The sequence below is a fragment of the Balaenoptera borealis genome (genome assembly GCF_965194805.1).
Source record: "Balaenoptera borealis genome assembly, chromosome: 4".
In the NCBI taxonomy this organism is placed as follows: domain Eukaryota; kingdom Metazoa; phylum Chordata; class Mammalia; order Artiodactyla; family Balaenopteridae; genus Balaenoptera; species Balaenoptera borealis.
In genome coordinates, this window is record NC_138861.1 from 144,040,856 (window position 1) to 144,063,561 (window position 22,706).

General features: G+C 34.6%; 1 long non-coding RNA gene across 1 annotated transcript in view; it reads left to right on the forward strand.

Moving 5' to 3' along the window:
- The first annotated feature begins 2,865 nt into the window (after positions 1 to 2,865).
- LOC309628153 overlaps positions 2,866 to 22,706 on the forward strand; it is a 28,672-nt gene continuing 8,831 nt past the window's right edge. The window contains exons 1-2 of the long non-coding RNA XR_014244205.1: positions 2,866 to 11,318; positions 11,719 to 21,750. This is a non-coding gene — a long non-coding RNA (uncharacterized lncRNA). The remainder of the gene's footprint in view (positions 11,319 to 11,718; positions 21,751 to 22,706) is intronic.

Genomic DNA, 22,706 nt, shown 5'->3' on the forward strand with positions numbered 1-22,706 from the left:
CGTACTGGTTCACTGAATAAAATTCCACAAGATCCATTAAATATACTTAAGTATACCTCCAGACCCTAAACCATAGAAGCGTGTCTAATACAGTTAAAAGAAGTCTATCAGGTGCTTAATTATCTTGTATATTTGGTAGGATACACGTCTAGTATTGCCTGTTATCAGATCATTTGTGATAAGCAGTGTCTTTTTTTAATGTCATGTCACAGAATACTGCTAGGACAGCAGGATGTAATTTGATATGATATCTTGTCAATGACAAGGGAAGATAAAAATTCTCAAATAAGATTTTAATTTAAAAAGTACTATTGGATACCGGAAACATTGTAAATCAACTATACTTTAATTAAAAAATTAAAATTAAAAAAACACTATTAGGCCTTTTATCAGGCATATTACATCTCTTCATGTTGATCTCCCTGTATTCCATTTACTAATCTATTCAAGAATATGCTATATAAAATCGCTAAACAGTGTGAATTCTTTATTGGGACAAAGTTATCAACATAAGATCTAGGGTTGGGAAATGAGAATGGATCCCACAGTATCCTGAGGCTTGTAGAACAGAAATAGATTTTAGGAGAATTCTGATCAAAACAATGGGACAAATGCCCACAGGAGGGCCACACACCTGGAGTCATAGCTGTACAGTCACAGCATCGGTGGGAGGCCAGGAAGAGGTGGAGTCTATGAAATGCAGTGACAGCTGCTAGGCCAATTTTGTCTGAGTGGGCAATCAGTATTGGGATGTCCTGCCAAAGGTAGAGTGCCAAGTTCCAGCAGGTGACTTAAGGGCTGGCGACAGGCGATCAGCTGAGTCCAGATGCTAGGTATATAGGTAAGCTGCCATTCATTTTAGGACTTCAAGCCTTCTGAGCCAGACAGGTTATGAAATTCGATATTAACACGGAGAGAACAAGACAGGTACCTAAGATCCAGTATTCTGAAAATGGGCATATACTGGGAGCCTAGTCAAAATTTGAGAGTTAAACTAGATGGCAGCAAAGTTGGTTATGAGTCGCTTAAATTTCCTTCTCATCAGGACAGTATCCTGAGGCAGAAACTAAGCCTACAAATTATGTTCCAAAAGTTGCTGCTGAGAAGATTTGAGGGCCTCAGGGGGAGGGCAAGCCCTTAAGTCAGTTGAGTCTGAGTTCTTAGTTTAAAGCATTACTGTACAGTGTATGGTCCATAGAGCAGCAGCCTGGGCATTATCTGGAAGTGTGTTAGAAAGGCAGAATCTCAGCCAGCACCCCAGACCTACTCAAACAGATTCTGCATTTTAATAAGATCCTACGCTGATTCCTGTGCACATTAAAAGTTTGCGACGCAATTCTACGAAGAGTAATCTATTGTCTGAAGTGGTCAAAACCCTGACATAATGGTACTCACATCCTATGTGCTGCGAGATTTTGCTCCTCCAGGGAGTTTAGACAAGTGGCATGTGGTGAAGATTACCATAGAAAGGGCCAAGGCTGAGATTCCATTTATTCAAGAATATAAGTAGAAAGGATATAAGAAAACTTCTCTGTTCAGTTAAATTCATAGAAAAAGAGGGAATTGAGCTTCTCTCTGGATCCAGTGTTTTATACCAGTTACTCCCTTCCTCATCTATTTAGACAGTACACTTTTCATTTGGGAGGGAAATACTTTTCAAAAAAAAGAGATCTCATTCTTTTTGAAGAGCTATTTCTGAAGGCAAAAATATTTCCAATGTCAATACATATATGTATATTTATACATATGTATATGGTTAGGAATCTCTGATTGAGTGTTTTGCATCTGTCAAGTATATATAAATGGCACATTTGCTTTCTGTTTTCTTCATGCCAATTTTCCCTCATTACTCAGTGGTATGGGAAAGCAAATCTTCAGTACACTGTTTATTTATCCTTCGCTATTTCTAGCTCAAGATAAAGAAATTGAAGTGAGACAAAAAGTTTATTGCCAGTGCTTAAATCTTTTGTGTTCATATTACAATCCATTGCACATGTAATACTTCTGAGTGTTCCTAATAAATACCTAATTCATCCAACCATTTTTTTTCCAACTAAGAGCATCCCACTATACATAGACTGATGTTTACTCTTAAGAAAACGTTTCTAGGAGTATAAAGGAGAACTAAAATGACTTAGAAGTATTAACATCCTCTTAAATAATGAAAATCAAATCCATGCTATTTTAGGATATGTAAAGCTTTTTGAAAGGAGGTTTTAATATAGTATCTATTACCATCAAAATTATAAAATAATATCTATTACCATCAAAATTATTTAAAAACTTACTGTTAGTAAATATGACTAGCTTAATTGCAGCTCCAGTGTCCAGTTTTTTAGTCACTTAGAATTTGTGAGAAATTATTCACTTCACAATTACCATCCACCAGTTGAATCACTTTTAGAAGGAGCGATCTAGGATCTGTAGTGCAGCAAGAGCAATGTTATCAAATTGAGGGATGCTTAATTTCACAAGGAAAAGGCAAAGTTCAAGGTATTGTCAAATAGCACTGTTTGTCAAGAAAATGATTAATAAATTTAGAACATGTAGCAGATACCTAGCTATATAGGTGGTCCCTGGAAATGTGTGTACTTCTGATTCCTTTATAACCTATAAAAGAAATGAACAGTTTGTACATACTTTTTACATAATAAATGTCTGAATGTATGTCAGTTATACAGAAAATGTTTCAGTTGGAACAAAACTGAGGAAATTTGCTAGGCTTTCATTGAATATAATGCCTAGTTTCTATAAGGCACATAGCAAGCAGGCTACCATTTGTGACAACATGGTGCCTCTTTATTATCATCTAGCATTTATTTTGAATTTGGATAAGTTAATTATAATAAATTAGCCAATTATAGTCAATATTCTTTATCCACAGGAATTTAATTTCCAAAGAAGATTATCTTTTAAACAGTAAAGCATCTTAAAAACATCTGCCTAAAAACAGTAAAACATTTTAGAAAATATCTACTCCAAAATGTAATTAAGAGGGCAGATTTAAGAGTTTACAATTAGAATGAGTTAGTCATAAAAAATACCATCTAAAATAGTCATATCTCACATAGCAATTAAATGTCAAGGTCTTGGAACACAATAAAAATAATAGTAATAGTTATTGACCACTATTATGTACCAAGTGCTTTATATATATTTCCTCATTTAATTCTTACTGTAATCTTAATAATGAAATGTTTATAATTGCTAGAAACATGTGGGATACAAGTAATAGAACCCAAGCAAAGTGTCAACAGGAAGGAGTTGATTATCTCAAAACACAAGATATACAGAGATAGGACACTTCTGACATTGAATAATTAAGCAGCTCAGTAATGCCATCATTGAACCATGTTTCTCCTATCTTTGTACTCTTTTATCTTGAATGTGCTGCCTTATCCTTCTTAACATGGGTTCCTTCACCTTCCCAAGATGGCTGTTACAATTCTAGGAAATGTCTTCCCACTCAGCTGAATATAGAGTTACAAAAAGGTAGTATTTCCTTTATAGAGTCTTTTTCATCAAGGAAGAAAATATATTCTAGGAGCCTTCCAGTGATATCCTCTTAAAGCTCTTTTCAGATTTGTGTCCCATGATGATTCTTGAATCTCTAGCAAGGAGAGGAGAATTGTCATGATTGGCCTAGACTAACAAAATTTTAGCCCTGAGGTCCAGGAATAGCTCCTTCAGTTTATATAAAGTGCTAAAATATTGGGATTCAGTTAACAGAGTGGAGGAGGGAGTTGTTGTTGAGTGGAGAGCAGGTATTGTCTGCCACATTAATCCTAGAACCATTTTATGATAAAGAAACTAAGGCTCACAAAGTTTAAGTAAGTTTTTACACAGCTAATACATAGTTGATATTGAATTTGTATGTTTGTATCTACATCCAAAATCTACTTCTGATATAGTAATAATTACTTGTTTCTTAGAAGTTAAATGAGAAAGGCTGTCCCATTTTTGAATTCTTCCTTTTTTTTCAAAACAATGAAGCTGTGGGGAAAGATATCAGTACCCATCAAAGTGAATTATCTCATGGAAAAATATTGTAATCCTTGCAATAATGAAAAAATCATCACTGTTTTGTCCTTTGGATGGTATCCTTGAAAATTATTAATGCTACAAGATTAATTGAAGTGATTCTTAGGCAAAGCTGGGAAAAATGGAGGAGGTAAAGAAAGGTAGAGGTAATATTCTTCTGACTCTAAATATCCCAGGTATCCTGGTTTCTCTGAAACCAGGCTCATCTAGAAGGGAACACAATTCAATCATTTGTAGATTAAAACATGAAACTAGAAAGTCTGGGAAACTGAGAAAAGGAGAGTAGCCATTCAGATTCTTGTTTATGTTATAATCAGAAACATTCCAGTGCTTGAGCAAAAGCCAACCAGGGGACTGACACAAGGGAGGAGCATAATGTGGTACAAGAGAAACTGACCTGAGATCAAAGGAACCCACTTCCCACGCAAGGACTCTTTGATGTTGCATCATTGGTCATAACATCACCAGTCTTCCCAGTGATAAGTCACTCTCTGCAAATATTTTCTTGTGTAAAGGGTAGAATCCTAAATTCAGGAGGAAGACATAAAACTGCGCCTGGATATCCTGCTTACATTGAGTACTCAAGAGTATATTATTTATTTTGACAAACTTTTCTAGAAACTCTGCTTTCTGTTGTGAGCCTATATGAAAGACACTAACATTCCTGGCAAAGAAAGTAACATCATCTAAGTCAAGAAAATGTGCTTTATCTTTCTCAGCCCAAAGTATTGAACTTAACCATCTAAATAAATAAGAACAATAAAAACCTTTCTTTAAATTTTAAGACACATATATAGACTGCACATCATTAAGTCTGCACAGAAGGTCTGAATTTCTAACATTAATTTAAATAATAAAATAAAATTCACTTTTTCCACAACTCCCAATACAACTTTTCTTAGACAAAATGGCTGTTTTAATGTGTTCTTCCAGTAATAGAAATACAGAAAAGCAAATCTCAATACCCAACCCTCCCCCTGCATTTTTATGCAGAGCAGGTCACCAAAGCACGGTGAAATTGTTTTAGAATGATTTTGCTGGATAATATTAAACTTAATAGAAATCCCCACTTTGCCAAAAAAAAAAAAAAAAATGTAAACATATTTGAGATTTTTTCAGAAATAATCAGCAATTACAACATTTGCTGTGGTTCTTTCTGTTTTGCTGGAACTCTACAGTGTTTTAAATTCAAAAGGTTTCTGCTAGCATTGGATTATGATTATTATGCAGGAGCAGATCCCAGTATAAACAGCTTGCTTGGCATTTACATATTACTCCCACATGCTTCCATCTCTGACTTCTCAGTAAATCAGAAGCACATATTTTATTATTATGAAAAGAACACAATTTTTTATTTACTATAGAATCTCAGATCTTTACAAACAGAAAAATCTAGCACCATAGAGCTTATACAATCCAAAACCTGCACTGGTAACAATGAAATCAACTTACAAAGCATAGAGATATTTCTAACTCAAATCTGTATGACTAATGCAAGATCATCAAAGGCTGTCTACAATGGATTCAGAAATTCCAGCCTAACTAATTACTTTTATAATAATGAGGGTCAACCAGCTGAACAAAAAGTGAGAAGTGAAGCAGCTTTTATTTAACCCGGATAGAGACACCTGAGCCTCTCTTCTAGGGCAGGATAAACATGACAAATCTACCATGTCTGCAGTCGCCATTGAAACTAACCCTATTTTCCAGTACTAGAAATAGACCCCCTTTTTTCTACAAGGAATATAATACCAAGATTTATGAAAACGTCCTCAAAAGTAAAGGTAGCTAATGTATAATAGAATTTCTCACAGTTTCATACCATTTTACTGTCCTCAGGGAGAGCCCTAAACTGCCATATGGAAAACACTGCTCCACAAACCTAAATGCCCAGTATGTGAGGGTCTCTTCTAATTTTGCTTGTCTCTATTCTGATCATTCATTTTACTAAGGTAGGGCATTCTGGACTTCCCAGTCTTAGACATTTAAAAAAATACAATTACTGCATCATCAGTAAAATTCTAATTTCATAAAGACTGATGATTCACAGGGCATTCTGGCTAAGACCATTCAAAAGATCAAGAGTTTTTATTTTTATTTAGAAAGATTTTTACTTTTTATTTAGAAATGAATATTATTGGTAACAATTCTACATCCTGCATCCTTTTTCTCTTTTGATTTTTCTGTAGGGACAAACATGGCCCTTTCTCTTCATGTCATGAAAAACCATGTAGCCTTGTAAATCTGCTATAGAATAAACAGCCTGGGGGGACTTACAAGAGGAAAAGGCAGGCATGGTTTATCAGAAGAGTAAGGCATCATATAACAAACATCAGTCTTTCCATGTAAGTCAACTGTTTTGGGTGCAAATGTTTCTCTGTAAAGAATCAGATGTTTCTTTTCCTTCCATTCCTCTACTGTGGTAAAACTGGTGCCATAAAGTCATTGCAAAAGACAGCAAACAACTTTGTTATTGTAAGAGGTTTTTTTTTATTTTTTTTAAACAATAGGTCTAGCAGGTGGCATGAGGCTATGGCTGGGTCTAGCTCCATCTCCAGGGTGCCAAGATGTCCCTCACAGTTTCTGTGGGAGGAATTTGTTGGTGGGATTTGGATTGTAAAGGCACGCGAACATCTGCTGCTTCCCTGGTCTCATTACCATTCACACAATTAACTCCTGTGGCTTTCCCGCTCAGCAGCCAGGACCAAGGACTCAGTTTTACTGCCTCTTTGACAGTGCTCATTATCATTCATCTGAACTTAAGAGTTCTCAGGCTTTCAAGAGATCTCGTGGAAAGTTTTCTCAGGAAAATAGATCACACAGTGGAAAGCACTAGGAAGGAGCGAGAAGAAGCTGAAGAATGGCTAAGGGCCCAAACTAGCACCTGGAAGGAACTGAGGCTCTGGAATGTGGAATTTTATTTTACTTTATAATAGCATGCCACATCTTTCAAGACGGTGTCATATTTCAAAGGCCTATGTTCGGTCTCCTTGTATTTTCAGTTAAGAAACTATGATCAGTTAACGATCGTTATTTCAGCTGTCCTCATTGATTCCAGCTCCAATTTTGCATCCTGCAGAAGCTTTGGTCAAGAATAAATCTGTCCCAGAAAGGGTTTTGAGTAATTTTCACTAGAGATCAGAGCATTTTGAAATGCAAGGAACAAAAGATTCACAGAAGATATGACAAATTCAGGCAAGCCTGTATTTCTAAAGCCTCGGTCAGTCTGATTAATCAGTGTTAAGTTGCAGGGCTATCAGAAATGCTACCTGAAAATTAAAGCTGTACTGTCTCTTTAACCACTTTGTCTCATGATAAATATTCATAAACTGCAGTTATTAACAAGTTCATCTTGGGCCAGATTGAGGTGATAATAGATGGCTTTTTTTCTAGATTAAATAGCAGAAGTCTGTCATTTATTGATAGGTGGACCACAAAGAGGTTAAAAGAAAACCTCCTTCCTTGTTACTAAGTGATATAAAAACTACACCTTCTCTTAAAGGTAAAACTTAATTTTGAAAAAGAAGCATTTAAAACAATCTGGCTCAAATGGAATAAAGCTTCTTTGTTTGAAACAACAAAAGAATGATTAGGCTGTTAAAAGCTGGGAAATCCGTGTTATGTGGTGACAGCTGTGAAGTCTTATTTGTACTTTTATGAAAAAATTAAGTTGTGAAAGACAAAGTTTACAAAACTATTTTTCTGCAAATAAGCAAAACTTTCCTCCAATGACTACATTTGAGGAAAAAAATTGTAATATTTGTGATAGTACTATTGAAAAATTTTGCGATTATTGAGCTTTACGTTTTTTTAGAGATGGGAAACAATCTTATTGAGCCTGAGTGTACGTACTGCTTTTCCTTTGTATTCCGGAAATCAAAACATACAACTTCATTAATACATGTATATTTTTTAAATTTGGCATTAAGAATAAAGATACTTTTTTTAAGTATAAATTTATTATAAATTTAAATTACATAACTTTATATGTCATCTTATACTGCCCTTCAAAATGCACATCTTCACAAGTAAAACACAGGAGAAAATTAAATAAATATTTGGGATGTGATATAATTCAAACTCACCATTATGTGAATGGAGAAAAAAACTTTAGGTATTCTAATGCTTATTGTTTGTAATAACTCATGTTTGGAAGATAGGTAATGTGTAGTGGAATTGCAGAAAATGCATTGCCCCCATACTGTTTACACAAAATGAAAGTATCTGAGTTTCTCATATCTTATCTAGGTATAAGGGATAACACTTCATTAAGAAACTTTATGCACCTAGAATTTCTTGACAGCTTAGAAGAAGATGCTTGAAGTTATTTCTGCATGCTAGGGATCTAATATAAACATCTCTGGTACATACAGTGCCCATATAGGCTCTCACAGTAAGGCTGTAGACCCAAATCCTGAGTGCTCTTTACTTTTCAGAAGCATGGTTGCAGATTGTTTTAAAAGTTGCATCCATAGGAATGACATTTGTCATTTGACATTTGACATTTGAATTCTGGTACCCATACGAAATGCAATTTGGTTCACAACCTTTGTATCTCTAGTCTTTCTAATCCCAGACCACTTGAATCCCACCCGTTGTACCCCCAGAGCTCTGCCCCAGTGTACCAGGAACCAATCTTGTCCTGAGTCAGGAAGGATGTATGAACAATGGTGCTCACCAATAATTGATGCTTCATTGAGTCTGACCCCAAGCCTGGTCCCTGGCTCTAATTAGACTTCTTCCTTATACCTGATGTGTCGTTCTCACCTACTGTCCCAATTATAATAGTTGACCTTCAGATCTTCCTTGGGTTTGCTGGTTTTATCCTCCTGCCGTTCCAAATCCATATTACTCAATCCTGCTCCAAACATTTTTGGCTGTTGCCTTTTATCAGCTGGTGAAATTCGGTGATGCTGATATTCCTTTGGGAGTCTCCCCTGGAACCCTCACTGTTTCTACCACCTACCCCTGAGAGTAGCTCAGCATTGTTACCAATGATCTCATGCTATGCGTCCAAGTGTGCTCAGGGAGTGATAGTTTGTAGTTTGCTGCCAGACCCTCTGATGTTCTGCGCACTCTATCGACTCTTCATTCAACCCTCTGGTTGAGACTCCTAGCGTTTGTTCTGTTCCAGTAAGAGGTTTTGTTTACAGATTTTCTCCTCTCAAGGCCTTGTGCTGTCACATATTTAACCCAGCCTTGCTTGTCATGCTTACCCATGTCCATAACATAAATGAGATTTTAGCAATATTTCTGCTTGTTAGTGCATTGCAGAAAATGTGAACTTCATAGAAACTGAACACATGCCCACTAGTACTTAAATTCTATTTAAAGTATTGCACAAGTCTGTAGTATGGAGTATTGTTAAAAATAACAGCACACCAGCATATACGTTATTAACACAATTAGATCTTCAAAAGCAACAAATCGTATCTTCTCTTTGTGAATCATATTAGTGATGTTTCAGATATCATTTTATTGTAACTAAAATAAACCTATAAGCCAGGATATTAAGTCAATTTCAGTAGTTGGTTAAATCACTATTATGCTAAAGGAAATAAGAATTGCATATAATCATCATAGCAAACATATTTGCTGTATTTTCTCTAAGGATTCTAATATGAGTGTATATGTATACATATAGATATGTGTGTATACTTATATACTTTCATTATTTACTTATATATAATAGTCATATATCAATATAACTCTTAAAGGAAATATAATGGCATACAGCCACATGCTAAAACATAATTAAAATAATAGAGTGCACATTCTCTCCGGAGTTGTAAGTCTGACAACATCCAAATGTTTACTAAAATGTTTTCTAAAAAGCATATGCTCCCAGGCACATGAGTTAAATCCCTGAACAGATACAATGCTACATAATGAAGCAGCTGGTATTACCTCTTAGAAATTAAAAATGTACTACTTTTAATATTTTCATAATGGGAATTGAAAGTAACCTGAATTTTCAAACTCTAACACACATCTATAAGCAAATGTTACCTTACTCTTCATGTATGAAAAAAAAATCACTTTCCTTATAAAAAATAAAATCTTTCATTCACTTAGGAATAATCTGTGTATGTCACAAAGTTGATGTGCTGAATTTAGTCTTAGATGGAATATCTGCCTTATATTCATGTTACTAATCAGTGTTGAAATGTCATATTCACATTTTGCCCTTGAGTGCCCTTTGAAAACCATCATGTTATTAAGATATTTTTGACTGTTTTGCTCTTACAAATGTCCCCTTAAATCATAGAATAAGGCTGTTAAGCAAATGTGAAATAAGTCAACCATGAATTGTATGGCATATGGGCAATTTCCATCAAGGAAATTTGTATGTGGATAAAAGTAAAACTCTATAAAATGGAATATCAGAGTCTAAATAGATTTGGTGGATAACTATTATGAATGCTACACTAATCAAGTTCCATGGACAAGCTGAATAATATTCCTAGGGTTTTATTCTGTGTCTTGAATAAGTGGTTTAAATATTAGCACTTAACTCTTTTTCCAAAAAATTACAGTATAGAGACAGTTTATATTTTATTTTTCAAAATAGTATTTTACTTTAGCCATTTTTAAATTATAAATAATAGATTGGTTAATGAGGTTTTTGATGAATGATTGTTTTACAGACTGATAACATTGATTTGCAAAACTTTTTTTGCTCAGTGTCATGACAACCTTCCTTATTAGCCAAGCCTTGCTTACTAAGTAGTGATTCTCAATTGCAAATGTATGAGCCTTAGAGAAAAGCATTTTTTCAATCGTTTGCCCTTGATTGGACACTGGAATCACTGGAAGAGCTTTACAAACTACTGTTGGCTGGATCTCACCCCTAGAGATTCTGACTTAATTGATCTGTCTTGCTTCCTGGGTAGTTTGGAAAGTTCCCCAGGTGATTATTCTATGCAATCAAGGTTTAGAATCACTTCAGTCAACTCTTTCTAAAAATGATCAATTTGACTATGAAGATTATGTCCATATTATTCATAAAATATTGAAACAAACAAACTGACTTCTGATTCGATGCAAAATTGGTGTGATTTATATCTTTTTTCAGATTTGAGTATAGTAATGGAAGAGGCACCTATAGGACACTGGTCATGGTGAGGAAATAGTAGGGGAAGGGGCGTGACCATCTGCAGGAGATCAGGAAGGAAGGGTGAGCAGTGGAGGAATGGAGGGAGACAAGGACATGGTGAATAGAAGCACTTCTGTTAAACTTGTTCTATCTTACAATCCTTTATCTTCTAATGGTTCATGTAAGAGTACAAATTATGTATAAATAATTGTATCTTGGAAGGAGAAAAATAACAAAACACCAGCATTAAACAATAGCTACTTGCTGCTCCACCTTAAGAAAAGGACATGAAATTGGAAACAAATCCTGCCTTTTGTGATTCTCTAGAAATAATGAGTTGCTTCTTGACCAAGGAAAAGCCAGGACTCAGACATTCATCTATGATGTCACATCTCTCCAGGCAGCCATTCTAGCAGGATGAAAATCAGATCCTTGATTCTGTCTTAAAAATCACCTTCACTCTCCCTGAAAAATGAACTGTCAATTCAGAGGCAATCCTGAAGAGAAATGGTGATGGATGTGTTACAATACAAATGTTACACTTTAAATAATTTAAAATGTTGGGAAGGGGAAACAACAAGAACTGTCAGAGGCAAATTGGGAAGCCAGGTGGCCCAGAGAAACATGAATTTAAGCACAGTAGTTTTCTGAGGAAACTGGATTAGGCCATCCTTGTAAGGGAGATGGGCTACCTAGGCTGGGCCAGGTGAATAGGGATGGCAGAAGGTAGAGTTTTAAAGAGTGAAAGAGATTTCTTTTTTCCCATCACTATGGGGGAGTGCCTGGAAAACTATTTAATACCTTAAACATTTGCCAAGTTACTTGAGTAATGTGAAAATGATACCTAACTCTATAGCTCAAGTACTGAAATTATTAAACATTAATTTTTCTCTTAAATGGTGTATTATGGAGGACAGTTGACTGAAAAGGGCAAGGGACAAGAGTTAAAAAAAGAAAAACAGATGAACACAATGAAAGCAGAGGCCTGATATCAGAGAATTAGAGGTAAGAGTCTGACTACGGCAGATTTCTGATGGACACCATGCCCAGGGTAGTCTGATTTATCATAGGCTTTGCCACTGATTTGAAATTTGACCTTCAGGCAGATTAAATGTGAAGAGACATTACCCTCTTTCTGTCTTAATTTCTTTCATCAGTATGCATTACAGTTATTTGACCAGATCAATCAATTGGTCAATCGATTAAAATTATTTTCTTAGCACTTCATTTTCTGATCAATAGTCATCTTTCTTTATTAAATAGAGTAATTACCTACCTTAAAATGATTGTTATAAAAACAAGTAATTGAATGGCAATACCACCAAATAAATTATTTAGACTCTTCATTGAAGCACTATTTATAGTCGTAAAAAAATAAAAATAAAAATAATTTTAAACTGGCAATAACTCAAGCACCTATCAATAGTGTACTGCTTGAGTAAACTATAAAAAAACACCTACTGTGTAAAACTGTGCAGCTGGAATGAGTAGCCATTCTATGCAGTGACCATCAGGAAATGGAGAAAATTATGCAGACTATGCTGCAGGTTATCTAAGAAAGTTTGGATGCCCTAATGTGTGTGGGTTTACTTTGTGAAACATCAGAGGTATTATCCCCCCAAATTTAAAAAGCTTATCAATGGAGGAGGGATAGAATGGGTTATAGCTGAAAAGGTGAATTTCTTTGTATATATCCTACTTATATATTGAACTTTGGAATAATGTAAATATATTGTATAATTATAAAAGAGAAGCAACTTTTTAAAATGAAAAATAACATGAAAGGAACATACGTGTGTATTTTATTTTAAAAAACACATACTAATTCATAGGTATATTTCCTATATCTTGCAAATGAAAAGACCTAGAATCAATGACCAATAAGAATGAGTTCCTTTAGTGCCCTAACTATGGTCTCTCAATACTATTTTCCACTGAAAGGATCTAGGGTTCTTTGGAGAAATGGTTGCTTCTCACTCTGGGACAGGAAATGTGTAAGATGAGCCTGGACATCTTGTCGTAACAGAAAAATGTTGGCAGAGCCTAGAAGGATAATGTCTTTAGGACTCAGGAGCAAACTTGAACAGACTCTGACTATAGCTAAATATGGAATCATTTTAGCCTCATTAAGGATAATAATGGCAATGTATTAAAATACATAAAAATTGTTTAAATCCATGAATTCACAATGATAATAAAAAATTTTATTGGTTACTTTTTAAAGATGCTAAAAAGCCAAATATCTTGTAAATAGAGGGAAAGAATTGGGACTTACTCTGCCTTTTCTAAATAGCCTCTACTTCTAGTTAAGCAGAGTTGTTATGGGGTCGTTCCTCCTTTTAGGAACAATTCTATCAGATAAAATAAGAGGAATGTTAAAATTAGAATATCATCATTTTTCAATCTGTAATGAAATAAAGGGTGTAGGCAATGATTATCAGTGACTGGTAATATCACAAAAAGACAACCATAGATATGCTGGGCCTCCTGATGGATATATACACCACCACTTAGAAAGCAGACCATCAGCAACACTTTAAAAATCTGATCAATTCTCCAGATTCACAAATTACAGGAGATAGAGAGAAAGAAAATCATGCTAAAGACACTACTGGGATGCAATCAGCAAACCCCAAAGCTCTACAGAAAAAATAACCTAGAACTTCAACAAAAATTTAAGAAAAGTTAGAGAGATGAAGTGGTAAACTCTGCATTGAAAGACATTTTATTTAATCATAAAATATGGCCCTTCTTTTTATTTACATTTCAAGGACAAAGTAAACTTTAAAAAAATAAAACAATTGGGAAGTTTTTATAATATTAAGGAATTATTTTTTTAACATGTAATAATGGTATTGTGGCTATGTTTGATTAAAGAGCCCTCATGAAAAAAAAAATTCAGTAAAAAGTTTCAGTTCAACCCTTAGAGCTTTTCTAAGAAGTACCCCAAAAGATAATTCAATGCATGGTAATAATTTTATATTAAAAATTCTACTTGCACAATTAATAGCACCAAAAATCACTGACTTATTTCAGATGCCACTTAGGCCTGCAGATTATTGTTGTTGTTTTCATCAATAAATCGATATGGCAATATCCAGTGCCAGTAATTCAGAAATAGTTCCAAGCATTGTGGCTTTCTGGCAAATGTCCTTCCTGAATCTGACATACAGTCTACAAGTACCAGGAATTTATAATCTTTTATTGATTTATGTGCTAACAAGGAATCTCCAGGCTGTTGGTGCCCATATTTGTGTTTTGGTCGGTAAACATACAAACATTTAATGTTGTGTAATTAATATGTGGGAAATAGACCCCAGAGTAACTGGAATACAAGAGAGTGAAATGGCAAATGAGAGCTGAAGCACATTTATTTTCAATTAAGCGCCTTCTTTATGTTTTTCATTTAATCACCAAGGTCGTGAATTTATAAGACATTGATTTATATTATTTCCAGATATTTATAATTTTATAAATGCCTGAATGAGTATTTCTATACGTGTTTATGTATGTATGTGTGTATATGAGTTTGTGGAAATATGTGTGTGTGAGAGAGAGAGCGAGAGAGAGAGAGAGAAAGAGAGAAGCATCTCACGGTAGTGAAGAACACAAATACTAAGGGTAGTTAGATTTTATTCCCAGTTTTGGCTCTGGCACTTACTAGTCATGCAGACTTGGCCAAATAACTGATACTCACTGATTCTCAATTTTCCCATCTTAAAATAGGGATGATAAAATCCCAACCTCATAGTCTTGCTCTGAGTATTAAGTGAGATAATGAATTTGTAGACTTTACCACCGTTCCTGACACCTAGTCAGCACTTAGCAACTGATACCACAGTTAAACTAGGATGAATTATTTACATTGAAGTTTTTGAAATAAATTATTAGAGAGTACAATGTAGAAGGAGACTGAGAATGCATGGAGGAGATGGCTTATTTATTTATTTATTTTTGGTGTGCTATCATTTGCTTAATAGTGTTTTATTACATATGTGTATATATTGAATATCTCTGTTAACATCAACAAGTAACTGGTAATAGGGCTTGCCTCTTTTGGAGGGTAACCTATTGGTAGATGAAAGATGCAAAAGAGACTTGGTGAATCACTGGTATGAACTTTTGTGTGTGCCTTTTGAATTTTGAACCTTATATTCATAATAACTATTCAAAAATAAATTTTAATTTAAATAAAATATGCCTTAGAATCAGAGGATATTTAAAACATTTACACCAGATGTTCTTAGAAATGCTCCAACTCCTCAGCCTTACACACTTGGGCTCTGAGCTGGGCCACCATGTTAGTAAAAACAGTGAGAAAGGCCCATCGGTTGGTTTAGAAATGTTTCCAATTCTGAAATGGCATTAATGAGGGTCGATGGCTTATCTTTCAGATTTGAAGGACAAGCTTCCAAGAGTGGAGAGGGTTTAATTTTGAGGAAACTCTTCTTAATACTGTTCCTTCCTTTACTTGGGTGACCTTTAGTGAGCCTGAAAAATTCTATCCCAAACCACTGATTCTGTAAAGAAGAGTCTAGACGTCTGTGAATGCTCTCCTCTACCCACACGAGAAGTAGCATGCATAAGGATCAAACTCGCTCTTCAGGTTTGTCATAAGCCAGGATCCTCAGCTTAGAACTCATTCAAATATTTTCATAGGAAAGTACATGTTATGCAACAAAGTGTCTCTAAGCTTAACACAAAGGGATCAATATCTGGTCCCATATCTCATATGTCATAAGATAAACAAAGTTTCTGGAAGTTCTGTTTACAAATGATTTCAAAATATTTTAAAATGGTGTCAGCGTTACTGTTATTATTTGTTTCACTTTCCTGCAACAAATTACATTGATTATAATAAAAATTACAAACTTCATTTTGAGCAATCTCTGTAAAGCTCAATTCTTCCCTTAAAAAAATTCAGATATTAGACTAAAGTAGTGTTTCACAAACTTTTTAGTCATTCATGTAACACCTATATGGTTTTTACCATATCTGAGCACTACCTGTTATTATTTACAAAATTATATTTTCTTCAAACTGACTCAATATTTTCTTTAAAATTTTTAAAAAAGGAAAATGTATATTTTTACTACAAACAGTGGTAGAAGTAACCAAATTTGGAAAATGAAATTACTTATATATTAAAAAATTTTGTATACCTAATGAAAACAATACATTATTTTGATATAAAAAAATAAGATGATGATTACATCAATGTCCCTCCATCATGGACTTTTATAAGACCTTCCATAGTCCGTGCCTTAATTACCCTTCTACCTTCTTCCCTCACTATGCTGCATCTCACTCTCTTTTGCAGGGAAATGTCATTCAATTCTGTGTACTTTTCGTGATTCCTCATCACATGGCCTTTGCAATTATCATTACTTCTACCTGGATATTCTTTTCCCCTTTCTATGTCTAGTTAATGATCATTCTTTACACCTTAGTTGGAGCATTACTTTTTAAAAGAAGTCTTCTCTAATCTCTCTGATCATGTCAAATTGCCCTATTTATAGGTTTTCCTAGTTAGCTTTTGTCAAATTAGTGATTTTTCATTCATTTTTGAGACTATTTGACTAATTTCTCTTCCATTAGTGTCTAACTTTCAAGAGGGCAGTGATTAGGAATGGTTATGCATATCATTTTGTCTCCAGCAATTAATATCATGCCCAACTCATGATAAATGCTGAAAATATTTTAAGTAAATGAATGAAAGAATAAACATGTTTTCACCATATTTTTGAAAACAGAAGCAAATTTCTATATATTTTTTTAAAATAACCACCCCCTTTACTCCCCTTACTCTGTATTAATCTCACTCCTAACTGTGTTGATTTGGATTTGATAACTAGCCAAATGACAATTAAATATGGATTTTGAGACATTGCTATATTTTTCCAGAGAAAGGCTGTGTTTGCTTTCTCAGATGAGAGAAGATTGTCAAGGTGATTTTGTAGGTCAAAATTTTGATTTTCAGAATTCTTGAGTCTGCCAAATGCTCCCAGGCAGTGCCATTACAATACTGGTGCACCACTGTTTTCATTTTAGATCTCTAGTTTGAATTAAATGTATGTGTAGGTTGTAAATTCAACCAATAAATCACATGATCATTGAAATAAAACTGAAAGTTCCTCCATGGACCATCTGAAATCATATCATATACTTCCATAATCATGAACGCCAGACTGAAGGATGGTTTTCAAGGTCATATTACTTCATATTTACGAAGATTTTTGGTGTACAAGGCATTTTCACATATGTTATATGTTTTGATTCTTTCATAAGTAAGAAGAGTTGGGCAGAGCAAGTATCTATATCCCATTTAATAAATGTGAAGGGTTAGTGAAATAGCCAAGATCTTATTGATATTTTATGGTAGGTTTCTGGTTCCAAGACTCATACTATCTTTGAGTTAGAAGGGACTGGTGATTAAAGTAGAGTAGATATTAAAGAAAGTCAAGGCACTTTGAAGTTAGTATTGGGAGTACATCCATAGAGACGAAAAATTGTGTGTAGCAATGGAAGGAGTTTGGTTAGAAAAGAATCAAAGGTACAAGGTACCAAAGATTTCAGTGAATGATGGGGCGGGATTGGAGTATTTGTAGATAGAAACAATAAAGAGAGACGGTAATATAACAACTTACAGTATAGTCAAATTAAGTAAGCCTCAAAGAAGATATTTAGCGATTCAAAGAGAATATCAAGATTATCTCCTAGAAGACATATAGATGGCTGAGAGGCACATGAAAAGATGCTCAACATCACTAATTATTAGAGAAATGCAAATCAAAACTACAATGAGGTATCACTTCATGCCTGTCAGAATGGCCATCATTAGAAAATCTACAAAAATAAATGCTGGAGAGGGTGTGGTGAAAAGCAAACCCTCCTGCACTGTTGGTGGGAATGTAAGTTGATGCAACCACTATGGAAAACAGTATGGAGGTTCGTTAAAAAACTAAAAATAGAACTACCATATGACCCAGCAATCCCAGTACTGGGCATATACCTTGAGAAAACCATAATTCAAAAAGAGACATGTACTACAATGTTCATTGCAGCACTGTTTTCAGTAGCCAGGACATGGAACCAACCTAAGTGTCCATCAACAGATGAATGGATAAAGAAGATGTGGCACATAGATACAATGGAATATTACTCAGCCATAGAAAGAAATGAAACTGAGTTATTTGTAGTGAGGTGGATGGACCTAGAGTCTGTCATACAGAGTGAAATAAGTCAGAAAGAGAAAAACAACTACTGTATGCTAATGCATATATATATGGAATCTAAAAAAAAAAAAAAATGGTACTCATGAACCTAGTTGCAGGGCAGGAATAAAGAGGTAGACATAGAGAATGGACTTGAGGGACTTGGGGTGGGAGGGGGAAGCTGGGGCAAAGTGAGAGTAACCTGGACATATATACACTACCGAATGTAAAATAGATAGCTAGTGGGAAGCAGCCGCATAGCATAGGGAGATCGGCTTGGTGCTTTGCAATGACCTAGAGGGGTGGGATAGGGAGGATGGGAGGGAGGCTCAAGATGGAGGGGATATGGGGACATGTGTATGCATATGGCTGATTCACTTTGTTGTGCAACAGAAACTAACACAGTATTGTGAAGCAATTATACTCCAATAAAGATCTATTAAAAAAAAAGAAAAAAAATTATCTCCTAATCAGATGTGCATGAGTCACAGGAAAATTAGGGTTCTAGGCTCCAGGAATCTGTGAAAGAATCAACAACTTTAAGGAAGATGCCGGTGATAGTTATGCCCAGGAAGTTCGGGGACCATCCTAGGAAATATATGAGGCTATTTCCCTGTCAGATGGGAGGGGAATACAGTGAAGAGAGAGGAAGATGGGAAGGACGTGAGAAGCGGCAGAGCATGTGGAGGAGGATGGCCACAGCATAAAGTGATGAGATGGGGAAAGAACTGTTCTGGGAGACGTGCGCTGTGAGGAGACTTAGTAGGAGTCTGTAGCTTTGGCAGGATATAGTCTTGAAATCTGTGGAGAAAGAAAAGCCCAGAAATACAGAGATAACACATAAAGAAATACATAGTTGGAAAGAAGACCTTTTGTGTCACAATGGTCGTGAAAGTGACAGGAAAGTAACAAATGGGTGAGAATTTCTGTATTGTTTTCTTTGCATTTTCACATCTGCTGAGATTCTGAAAGGAAATCTACAAAACCAAACTATGGCATGTTCAATCTTGTAGTTACATTTTGAATTCAAGGAATGAAAAAGTTGCCAAATGTTACATTTCCATGAATTGTTATTATGTTGTTCCATAAATGATATTAGAAGATAGGAAAAAATAATGGAATTCCAAAAAACGTGCTTTCCTATACTACTGCCTAAGAGAGAAAATGGCAGAAGGAAAAAAAAAAAAGAAGTTTCTGGATGAAGACACAAATAATTCAGAAAGCTTAGTAAATAAGAATTGCTCAGATTAGATGGTTCTTACTTCTTTTCCTCTGCTTACTTCTTCATGGAATGCATGGAGAGTGGATGGTTTGAAATAACTGGGAATTCAGTTTGATTTCTGTCAATACATGTGCCTCACTCTGTGCAAGGCTTGGACTAGACTTTGGAGACACAAAATAAACAAGGCTTCGTAGACATTCACTAGATCAAGGGGAATGAGATGTACATAAGAGAGTAACACAAAACACAGTATTGAATCAGACCGTTGCTGGGAAATGCAGCTGTAGGAGCACAGAGGTTTAACTCTTAGGAATGTCACAGACTAATGGATGAGACCATAGATAAACTGGAGCCCGAGCATTGTGGAGAATTCATGCAGGTGAAGATGAAGCAAAAGAAAATCAGCAGGAGCCCAAGAATATTACGAGGGAGGGCAAGTTCCAGGGAAGGTGCCTTTTGTAGGGGATAAAACCGGCAGTGCAGGCCAAAAAGAAAATATGGAAGGTCTTAAACACTTTTGAAGGCCCTGTTAAAAGGCATTTGTATTATATTGGTTAAAAACTCCTTGCCATTGCTGATGCAATGAAAGCTTTTGCTTCTCATGCACATATGCACTTCAGGTAATATTTTACACACCATTTCAGGGTTTCACAGAGGGCCTTTAGCCATAAATAAGTTCTGATGATAGGCAGTGGGAATCAAATGAAAATATGAAAGTAAGATGAGAACATTTAAACAATTTCTTTGTTCTATGTGGATTTCATCATTACCCAACTAGAACTTTGGATACAACATAGTCTTAAAATTCTGATGATAATTCCTAAATGTGGAAGGCTCAAAACCTTTCTCTGAAGAAGGCTGCACAACTCCAAGGGTAGATGCTTTCAAGAAGTAAACATCACCTATGTGAGCATCTATAGCTGGTTGTGTGTATGTAGATACAGCTCTCTGAGACGTGTACTACTTAAAATGAAAGGAATATATCTAGTTTGAAAGCTGAGAAAAATGACTGGGTTTTGTTCCTCCCATGTTATTTGCATGGAGGGATTTTTATCACACAGACATTTCTTGAATTAGAGAACAGCTTTCGCATACTTTACCCTTTGAAAATGACAATATCTAATTTCTTTGCTTTCATGAGCCAGCCCTGCCTTGCCAAATATCTCAGAAGGGGAATAGTAAACCATTTTTCACAGATCCTCCATAATAGATGAGATATGAAATGAATTTCATGGAAGTTGAGCACCCTGGAGGTTATTAGTTTGCCATAATATATAACATTATTCTAACATCATATCATTATCATTATTTTCTTGTGCAGCCAACCTAAAACATTTGAAAATTTTATCAATTTTATCGTTTGTGGATCTTAATAAAGAATATGTGTCCTTTTCTTAAAACCATTAAGCTATGAAAGATATTTTTAAGTTATACACGCATGCACTGAATATTTAACATATCGACTTAAAGTATATTGGGAAAATAACCAATATTTTGTTAAAACAAGATACAATTTCCTTAGGGCAATGTGTATTCAATTAAGGCACTAAATTCTTGTCATATTATAAAAATGTTTAATAATATACACTGTGGTAGCAAAGGTTAAAAACTGTGTAGCCTTAAAGTCAAAATATAATAATTAGTGATTATTTTGTAAGCATTATGCTTATGGTACCACTAAAAGATTTTTTAATATTAGTGTGTACACATGTATTTTCTCTCACCCCAGTTCTATGAGAGAACTGCATATGTATATGCAGTCTTTCAAAGGTACGATTTTGAATTTCTCTTAAGTATTTTTAAGCAAGCTTCAGAATCAATTTTAAAAGTTGGAAATTTAGGATCTTGTCTTTTATTGACAATTTTCTCACCAAAGGCTCTAGAAACCAGTATTAAAATGTTCATGAAACACAACTCTATATTTAAAACTAATAAAACTACGTACTTAAAAGGGTGAAAGTTATGTAAATTAAACCTCAATAAATCTGACTTAAAAATACAGTGCGTAAGAAAAGAGATAATATAAAACTTTTAATGTATTTCATTTAAAAAATAGTAATATTATTTACAATTGTCAGTATAACCATGAACTAAAAACACCTTTGTCAGTCAAAAAGCATCTCTCCTAGAGAGTATCACAATTAGATTAAAACTTGAAATTCTCCATGGATAAAGAAGTGTGGTACATATATACAATGGAATATTACTCAGCCATAAAAAGGAACGAAATTGAGTCATTTGTTGAGACGTGGATGGATCTAGAGACTGTCATACAGAGTGAAGTAAGTCAGAAAGAGAAAAACAAATATCGTATATTAATGCATGTATGTGGAACCTAGAAAAATGGTACAGCTGAGCCAGTTTGCAGGGCAGAAGTTGAGACACAGATGTAGAGAATGGACATATGGACACCAAGGGGGGGAAACTGCGGTGAGGTGGGGATGGTGGTGTGCTGAATTGGGCGATTGGGATTGACATGTATACACTGATGTGTATAAAATTGATGCTGCAGTATAAAAAAACAAACAAAACAACTAATACTAAACTTTCATTGGGTTATTTGTATGGAAATATGTTAATATAAATGTTTCAGACATTACATGAAATTTCTAAAAATCTTATATTTGTATTTGTATGGAAATATGTATGGAAATATGTTAATATAAATGTTTCAGACATTACATGAAATTTCTAAAAATCTTATATTTGTATTTGTATGGAAATATGTATGGAAATATGTTAATATAAATGTTTCAGACATTACATGAAATTTCTAAAAATCTTATATGTTCTGGTATAATGTTATAAGTAATAATCCTACTTATTACTTTAAAATGTATATCTCAGAAATAACTAATTTTCTTGTCAACTGCATTATTATGAACTTTCATCAAATCTTTAACCGTGGTCGTTTTTAAGTCTTTTGTCATTTACAGACAGTTCTGGGTGTACTCTGATGATTTTGCAAATATGTTCCTATAAAAGGGTTTCATCTTCAAGAAATTCATGGAAAAGACTCTGACAAGTACAGGTTTCTGGTAACTGACTGTACTGCTGAACTGAATGAATAAGCATTTTCAGAACTCTAATGAAAAACTGATGAACTCATAAAAGTGCTAACAAAAGATCAAGA